Source organism: Poecilia latipinna, unplaced genomic scaffold (genome assembly GCF_001443285.1).
Source record: "Poecilia latipinna isolate Pla-1442-1.1 unplaced genomic scaffold, P_latipinna-1.0 Scaffold39, whole genome shotgun sequence".
Classification (NCBI taxonomy): domain Eukaryota; kingdom Metazoa; phylum Chordata; class Actinopteri; order Cyprinodontiformes; family Poeciliidae; genus Poecilia; species Poecilia latipinna.
Window position 1 is genome coordinate 40,647 of NW_015112655.1, and position 9,415 is coordinate 50,061.

The following is a 9,415-nucleotide window of genomic DNA, read 5'->3' on the forward strand; positions in this document are numbered from 1 at the left end:
GGAGGCGTGGCCTTCTTACAGCCCCTCCCCATCCTCTCCGTCCCTCTGTCCTTTTTCTATCCAAAGTCTGTACAGCACTAATCTGCCAGAGCCACAGTTTGTGCCGACATCGTTCCTCCACTGCCGGCTTCAGCCGCTCATCGTTAGCGCGCTCGATATTCCGCCGCTGCTCGGTGCTCCGCAAACATCCTGATCCACGAGTTAAAAAACCCGACTGTTCCTCCGCCCGCCTCTGGAGCGGAGCGGACGTCCCGTTTCTGTCCACCTCTGGAGTCGAACGGCCCAGATCCAGCTGCGTAATCACTGCCATTCCTCCTCTTTACTCACTGCCGTCCTCCTCTTCCTCCTCTTCTCACCAGTGAGCCAAGCGCTCACCGACGTCCCGGCAGGGTGGAAGAAAGGCTCCACTCCCTCCCCCCTCCTCCCATCCCTGTATTCTTCTCTGTTAATCGTTTTCTAATAGATGACTGCGTGTTTTTTAAAAACTCAATTGTTTGTAAAAGTTTTGTGTTTCTTTTTCTTTTTAAGTTCAGAGTGGGTCTGAGAGCTGCTTGTTTTCATTCGGACATGACAAAGCACACCGTCCCTCCTTATCCCTCCTCTTCTTACCCCCCACCCCTCCTCTCCTGTCGATCTGTCCCAGTTTCTGTCTGTTTGTGAACACTGTGGAAACCCTCCGTCCTCCTCAAACCCGACCAGATCTCACTCCTGTTCCCTTCTCCTTTAAAAAATAAAGAAAACAATCTTTCTGTGTCCTAGGAAAAAGAGATTTCTCTCCAGTTTCAGTCTTTAAATCTATGGAAAATGTGGAATAAGGCCCTGTACCTTAGCTCCTGAAACAGCAGCAGATGAAAAAAAGAGAGTTAAATTAAATAAAAACAGAAGGATCTCTCTTGTTCAGCTTGATCTCCAGTTTGTTTTGTGTGGAGTTATGTCAAAAAAATGGGAATAAATTCTGTGACCAACTCTTACATGTGGCAGCAGTGTCAAGTTGTCTCTTCTTCTCCCTCTCAGCTTCATTAAGTCACAATAAACAAATCAGGACTGAAAATGCATTTATTATGATTCCTAAAGAATGGAAAAACATCAAATGAAATAACAGATGTAAACCTTCATTTCCTCACCTAATGCAGCATTAAGGAGGAATCCTTCAAAGGGAGTTCTTGTTCTTACAATTTCATTAACTGTCTTCTGAATTTTATCTTAAAAATAATCATCCCACTCATTCAGTTATGTTGACACTTGGTCAGAACATTTTTTATCTTTCATCAGTGTTTTTAATCTCCTTTGTGTAGAAAAAAATGCTCGTGAGATAAAAAAACCTGTTAAAAGTAACAGCTTTAAGCATCATCAGTTACATCACTGCTTTTGAAAGAATAATACGAGTACTTGGATTAAAAAGTTAATTGAAAAATATGAAGAGACCGAAATTGCCTGCTGAGTTGATCTCAAACACTTTCAAAAGGAAATGAAAGCCAGGAAGTTGGAAGAAAACAAATTACTGTTTGGATAGATGAAAGAAAATCCAAAAGGCCAATATCTCAGCTAATGATCTGCTACAGAGTCATCAAAGCTCTGCATTTACCTGTGAGTCCTGAAGTAAAAATATGAACTGGATAGGCCTGAAGAAAACCAGAGATACGTTTATGGTCTAACCTGTTCTTTTTAGTCAGCTGACCACATCTTAGCACTGGGTTCCCACTGTGATGCACGGTGGTGCAGGCGTCATGATACGGGCGTGTGTGTTCCATAGCATGCCTGTAGTTGATGGATTCAGTCTGAATCCATCAACCTGAAGAGGTCATTTTAAGAAGCGAATTTGTGTTTTTACGGAATAAAGAACACAAAAAGGAAATCAGCAGCCAGTCGAGTTCTGGACCAAAATTCAATAGGAAACCTGTAGGGAGACGTTCAGCGTGTGGAGGAACAGAGGAACATTGGCCAATATTGACTTTAGACATTTTCACAACATACAGCACACACAATATTTTCCATAAGCTAAATATTAACATGTATTAATAAATTATCAATGAATACAAACAAAGGATGTTCCAATGAGGGATTTTCCCTCAGGATGTGGCCAACATGGTGGCATTAATCAGACCTTCTTCACTTTGTTCACCATTCAGCTCAAACAGCATCTTCATCAGTGTCTACACAGTTAAAACTATGAAACCTGTGTTTTAATGTCTATAATTAAACCATCATATCACGGTGATCAACTGAACGACCAGCAGACAAGAAGGCAGCCATGTTGGACCGTTGAACTGAAATCTGGCATTCAGCAGGAATTCATCTACATTTTTAGAAACATGTGGGTCACCTGCAGCTGCGGTCTTTGCCCTTGTTCTTCTGAGCAAACCATGTTTTTTTTAAGGATCCCTTCACTTGTGCAAATAAACACACTCAGACTGGGAGCACTGGTGTTCATGTTTCATGAATACCATTACAAGGCTCACAGAGCAAATGAGTGCTGCTGCCCGGTTGACTCCCAGCGTCGTAACCCAGGGAAATGGGTCACCTCCTTATACTTTCTGCTAAAAACTGCAGAAATATGCTGTATTTTCTATTAGAGCTCAGCTGCAAGTGCTTGGAAAGTAAATCATGAGCCAGTTTGAGACATCTTCTAATAAGACTAAAACAAATCTGAGAACCCAGTTATGAAAAGGGCAATAAAACGCCCTTCCTCCCCCAGTGTCGGCGCTCTCCTCTGAAGGATAAGGCCGTGCAGATAATGGAAGGATGGATGTCTTATTAAGCACATTTACCATCCGCAGGAGGACAGAAGGTCACCTGTGTGATGTGAACTTTCCTTCTGATAACGATCTTTGACTTAAGCTTTTGCTGAAAATGTCTTCCCGATGTCCTGCTCTGTTGGAAATGACAGATAAATGTAGATCCCATCTCTCTCTACAACCTGAACCCCCAGCCACCCACCCACCGCCCAAACGCCGATCTTTAAAACCTGCTTCAGTTTTAGAAATAAAAAATAAAAAACTGACAACATTGGTGCTTCAAAAAACCTCAAAAGGACACAGAAATGGAGGTGAAACATCAGATATAAAGATTTTTCTCTTCAGAATCAATTTTAAGGTTCTTTTTCAACAAGCGTGCACGGATCTCTGGGCGGTCGATTAAAATAGGAAATATTTCTATCATTTATGTCTACTTGGGTTATTTTTGAAGCTAGTTTTTATCTAGTTATTTCTTTAGCAAAAATTCATGGAAATTCAAGTCATTTACATTGCTGTGATGCATTTTCCCTTCAGAATGCCTGTGGGGGAAAATATGAACACTGCATATGTTTTCCAGCTTTTTTTCATAAAACACTCTTAAATGAGCTCAGCACTTTTTTCCTCCACTATAGACATTTAAATGATCGTCTTTAATGTCATTGTAGAGTTATTGTTTATTGATAACAAAAAAAAGTACGACCCACAAAATAAATGGGATGATTAGAGTCCTGGATATGTCAAAGAAAATGAATATAACTGATTTTAGTGCATTACCATTGCTATGTGATGATATTTGACATTTCTGCTATTTTTCACCAGATTAAACAAGTAAAAGTTTAGGGGTTTTTTGCGTTTCCATGTGATAACTAATGAAAATAAAATATTTTAGTTGGCATTTAAAGTGTTTAAAAGGATTGAATTGTGTTTTTGAGAATGTCAGTTTTTTTGTAGTTTATGAAAAAGAAAAGCAGAAAATTCTGATGTGTGATGATTTTTAGTGGCACATTTTTCCCATAAATGTATTTACAGGGATTTAAATCATTGAGAAAAGGAGAGATTTTCAGTCTGGCCTTGAAACATTTTAGTTTTATTTAATTTACTTTTCCAGTGTTTTTTTTCAGTGTCTGTTTAGTTTAACCATCCTGGGTTATTTAAATGGTTTTATTTACCTTTTATTCAACACATTTTTTATCACTGATGTTTGAATTTATATATTATCTAATAATACATTAGCAGGACTTTTACCTTTTAGCATTTAGTGTTAATATTTCTGAATAAAATCTTTAGCTTGTATTGAAATAAAAGTAAATAATAGCTCATTCTATAATGTCCAGGATTGTATTTTCTTTTCTGATCTGGTCATTCTGGCGGGTTGCGTTCACAACTGTTAGCTGAATTTATAAAAAGAATTCAGTTTGACAGGTGGAAAACATTTTGTCTCCATAAACCTTCACAGATTTACTTCTCTGTTGTGGAGAGTTTCTGTTTTTCTCCTCTTTTGTCCAGTTTTGTACATATTACACAGTCATGAGCCGTAGTTTACGCTCAGACCTCATGAACTGCGTTCAGAGCTCACAGTGAGGGAAGTGAGGCGGTTTCTGCAGCGCTGCATGCGTCGTCAGTCGGAGGCTGTTGCTGCACGCGCGCGCCGCCGAGCCTCTCCTCATCCTCAGCCTCACGCAGACACAGATCCACCGGCAAACATCTGTTAGAATATAAAAAGGAGAGGAGATGCCTCATAGCGCTGCAGCTCCACTCCACTCATTATGACACACACACACTCATCCTTTTCTTATCCTCTCCACATACACACACACACCATCTCTCAATCTCCTACCCGATTACACCCGCACACTAAAACCCCTTTCTCCACACCTCCCCAACACTCTACCTTCCCTAAAACCTTTTTTGCTTCCTCTGACACACACACACACGCACACACACCTCCCCCCACCCCCATTCCAGTAATCTGGCTGGCCCGTGGCCTCCTCTCTCTCGCTCCACTGTTCTGTGTGATAGAATATCGATCGGTTTGCCTCGGCTCGGCGTGGAGCAGGAGGAGGGGGCAGCTGCAGGGCTATAGGGTGTGTGTGTGTGTGTGTGTGTGTGTGTGTGTGTGTTGTATGGGGGGGGCAGTGGTCAGACATGCTCCAAGGTTGTTACCACAGCAACAGCAGGATGGGTCAGAGGGTTGCCATGGCGTCCAGGTCGCAGGGTCAGGGGGAGGGTCCTGGAGGGCTTCTGTCTCTGTGCAAGTGTGTGTTTGTGTTAATAGGAACTGTGCATGTGTGTGTGTGTGTCCAGGGCTGCTATATTGAGTGTGTTAATAATGAATAGTGTTGCATGCGGTTGCTACATCTGAGCGTCTCTTCCTACACGCCGTCGGTTCACTTTATTTATGGAACAGATTCATATTTTCACATGTTTTAGACCAGAAACCTGGAAAATTATCTCTAGCCTCGTTTCCATTGATCATATAACTGTGCAAATTGGAATTACAAAAACAAATTTGATTAATGAATTCACAGCCATTTTGAAAAACAAAACTTACATTTTGTAGTAAAAAGTTTTTGCACTAGGATGTGGTGGGTTTCAGCCGTATTGAAATTAGTGTGTTTTGTAAAACTGCAGTGGAAACACACCGGATGTTACTACTGGCAGAAACTATGAAGAAGACAGGAAGTGGTTGAAAGTCAGTTGTGTGGTGTGTGAACAAATTTATCCACATTATTTTAATTGTGTTTCTTATTTAAAGCAAACAGCAAAATTGTGGGATTTGTAATGAAAACCCAGCTGCTGGTTCATCAGCAGAAAGACTTTATTAAATCCCAGACTTAAACCGATCAGATTTCTCCTGACAGATTTCTCAGATTTCTGGAGTTTCCTTTAGATTTGACCTGCTGATTCCATATTTGACAGCTTTAGATTTTAAAAGGACAATAATTTAGGAATCGATTGTACAGAGCATACAGACTAAACAAAAGCCAGTTTTGATGAAAAAAACAACATGCTCAGAATAGTAATTAAGTTAAAACTGTACAAAATAACATAACATTTTGCATTTAAGAAAAAAAAATCTTCTTTTTCTGTAAATATGTTCAATCCAGAACTCCTCAAGTGGCAGTTTAAGTTTCACCTGATTCAAATTATGTTAAAAAATATCAATTAAGCGCCTTTTTCCTGTCCGATCAATGGGTTAATCGACGAAATAATCAGCAGTTCTGCACTGTATTGATGCTCAGTCCAACAGAAAGAGCTGAGCTTTGCACATGTTGGTGTTAGAAGGATTTTTTAGCTACAGATCCATACTCTGCTACAACTGATCAAACCTTCACTACAGGAAAGTTATGTTGTTGTATTTTAGGCAATAAAATGTTTAAATGTCTCATTTAAAAAGCAGTTCTATTATATGTTTATTTACATCTTTTAATATATTTCCAATATTGCCTAAAAAAGGCTTAAGTGGTAGAAAGAAATATCCAAAGTGTGCCAACTTTTTATCCGATTAATTGTCAGAATAATCAATTTCTAAAATAATCATTAGTTTTACAGTGAACTAAGTTTAGAATGATGTAAAATATATAATGTCAATATAAATAAACAGCTTAATTTCATGTTATTTTATAGCTACAGTATGTTTAGATACAAAAGTGGTGGCCTGTTTATCCCACTGCTGTGGAAAAACTCGTTTTGTATAAAATGCAACAAAAAACAGATTTTGCTCTCTGAATGTGACAATTTCTGACTGAAAAACTTTATTGTTTGCATCATTTTATCAGTTTGTTGCATGTTGAACTCATGGTACAACATAACTCAGATTTTTTTTTAAAATACAAAACATGATGCTTCAGTAATTGAGCCGATCAAGGAACATAATCGATCAAGTTCCAATCTGATAGATTGGTGCATCTCTATTGACTCTATTGAAAAAATATCAAACATTCACAAAGAGAGCAGAAGAATGTTTGGTAACACTTTATGTGAAGAGGGTTGAATAAGACTGTCATAAACATGTCACAACACCTGTCAGGAACATGAATAAGCCTTCATGAATATTTGACTTTCTTTGTTATGACAACTTGACATTAACCAGGAAATCATTACTGTTTAACCCTTTAAACCTTACCTTTAATAACATAAAGTTACCTCATTTTTAAAGTGCAATCAGTAATACTTTTATGACAAATTTATATTGAAATTGAAATTTTATTTCAAACATGATACAAATATAAAAAGTAAAATAGTACATAATAAGAAAGTAATTAGAAAAGAAGAAAAGATTAAAAAACAAAAAAGAGGAAATACAGATATTTGTTTCAGTAAACATATCATGTTCAAAATGGGGTAGGAAGAAGTAAAAACTTATTAACAGTATCAATATCAGTAATGATTTCTTGGTTAATGTCAAGTTGTCATAACAAAGACATTTTGAATAATGTCAACTTTGTATTAAAAGTGTCATAATTTACCGAATGACGCTTTATGACAACAGTCATAAATATTCATGAAGGCTTATTCATGTTCATGTGTTTATGACAGTGTCATGACAGTCTTATTCACCCCCATTCAAATAAAGTGTTACCGTATGTTTTTAATCATCACTTTTGGAAAAATAGTTTCTGCAAAGTGTATTACATCACCGTAAACATAAAACAGACGAGCAATAATATGATCACACAGCCATTTGGGGTGAACATGTTGACCAAAGCAAATGCAAATCAATAAACAAACATGTTATTGTTATATAAACAAGACGTCTGCAGGTCATCCTCTTAACTCCAGCAGTCGCATAAATGCAGATAAAATTTATCAAAGCCCCAAATTAACATCAGAAACTCAACGGGGAAAAAAAACATTGAGTGGAAAACAAGAAAACTTCAAATAAAGAGAAAATCAGAAAAAAAAATGCTAAAATGATTTTATAGTTGATTATTGTGATTATATCTGCTACAAATAACTCCTATGCTTCATTCTTCAGTTTTCCTCACCAGGTTAGCAGGAAATGGAACATTCATCAACATATTTAATGTATATTGATGATTGTGATGATGGCATTGACAAAATGCAATGATTATTGCTAAAATGTTCTATACAAACAAACTTGATCAGTTTCTGAGAGATTTGTCTTCTGTCACTAAAACTTAAATCATATTTGGGCATCAAGGGCAGGAAGTTCATCAAACTGGCCAAAAACTGAAGATTATTTGCATGCAGAGCGAAAATGAATGACAATTTAAAAACATCGATGGGCCACTGAGCAAGGCACCCAATCCCAAGCTGCTTCTTGGTGCTGTTGGGTGAATGTGGGGTTAGTGTAAGGTGCTGTCAGTGTACAGTGTAACTAACAAGTGTTATATGAATTCATCCATTTATAGTTTGTTGTCTGACTAAGAGTAAAAGCAATCAATACTCAATAGTCAGACATATTTCCCTTTTTATCCTCCAAGATGATATTTTATTAAAGGAACCACATTTGGAGCAAAGAGTAAACCTAAAACGCCAACCTAAGATTTAATGTTCAGCTCATCGTTTAATCAAAGGTGCTGGATGTCACCAGAGATCGTTTCCACTTCCACCCTCCTTTCCTCTGATGAAGGTCTGCTCTTCATCCTCACCAGCACAATGAGCACAAAGATGGCAGCTGTACGAGACAGAAAAACTTCAGATGAGATTCTACAGTAACATGACAGCAAAACAGACTTCATTTGATGATTTTTTAACTATATTTCCATCTAAGCCTTCAATAAACGGAGCTGCAACACATTTTTATTCATTTTTACCCAAAACATTATGATTGTGTGTCCAGTTGTGGGTTTGACTCTGTGTTAAAAGAAACCTTAATTCACCAAGATGTGGCTCAGAATACTAATTCACATCCAGCTTGACTTATCTGCTCAAAAGCACCTTACTTCTACGATTTCCTCCTTCTTTTTTTAGATTTTAAGCCAGTGGACCAAATAGGATCTTAAAGTCACGAGGCGTCCGTGCAAAGCCAATCTCTGGCCGCTCCCCCTCCTCCAGCATGGCACGTTACCTCTGCAGGGTTATCAAACAGTCCCTGTGCAGCTTGAACGGCCGCGTGTGTGAGACGTTTCTGCTCCATTTAAGGAAACTTTGTGGCAGAAATAACAGATCCAGGTTTAGGTTTCACTCACTGAACAATCCCAGGAACACAATTTCTGGAACGAGACCAAACTTAATGATGGAGGGATCTGCAGGAGAGCAAAGAAAAAGTGTTGGATGCATTTATTGTCTTTCAATCTTATGGAAAATGATCCTCTTGCTCTGAATACTCACATGATGTGAGAGTGGTTATGTGGAATCCACAAAAAATCCTATGAAAGAGGAAAAAAGAGGATTTATCAGTGACATTAGATCACGTGTCAAACGCGAGGCCCCAGGGCAAAACCCAGGTCGCCACAGGTAATTATGTGGCCCTCCAGACTCTAAAGACAGAAAAAGGAAAGGTTTCCACCAAAAAAAACTCAGAAATGTTTAGATTAATTCAGAAATTTTCATGGGGGGGGGGGAAGAAACTTGGACATTTCTGGGCTTGAAAAGTGTAAACTTTACTAGAATCAGCTTAATTTCTTAGTGTGAAAATGCAACAATTTGCTACGAAAAAACTCAGAAATGTTAAGATGAATCTCAGAAATTGATTAGGACATTTTTTGGGGGGG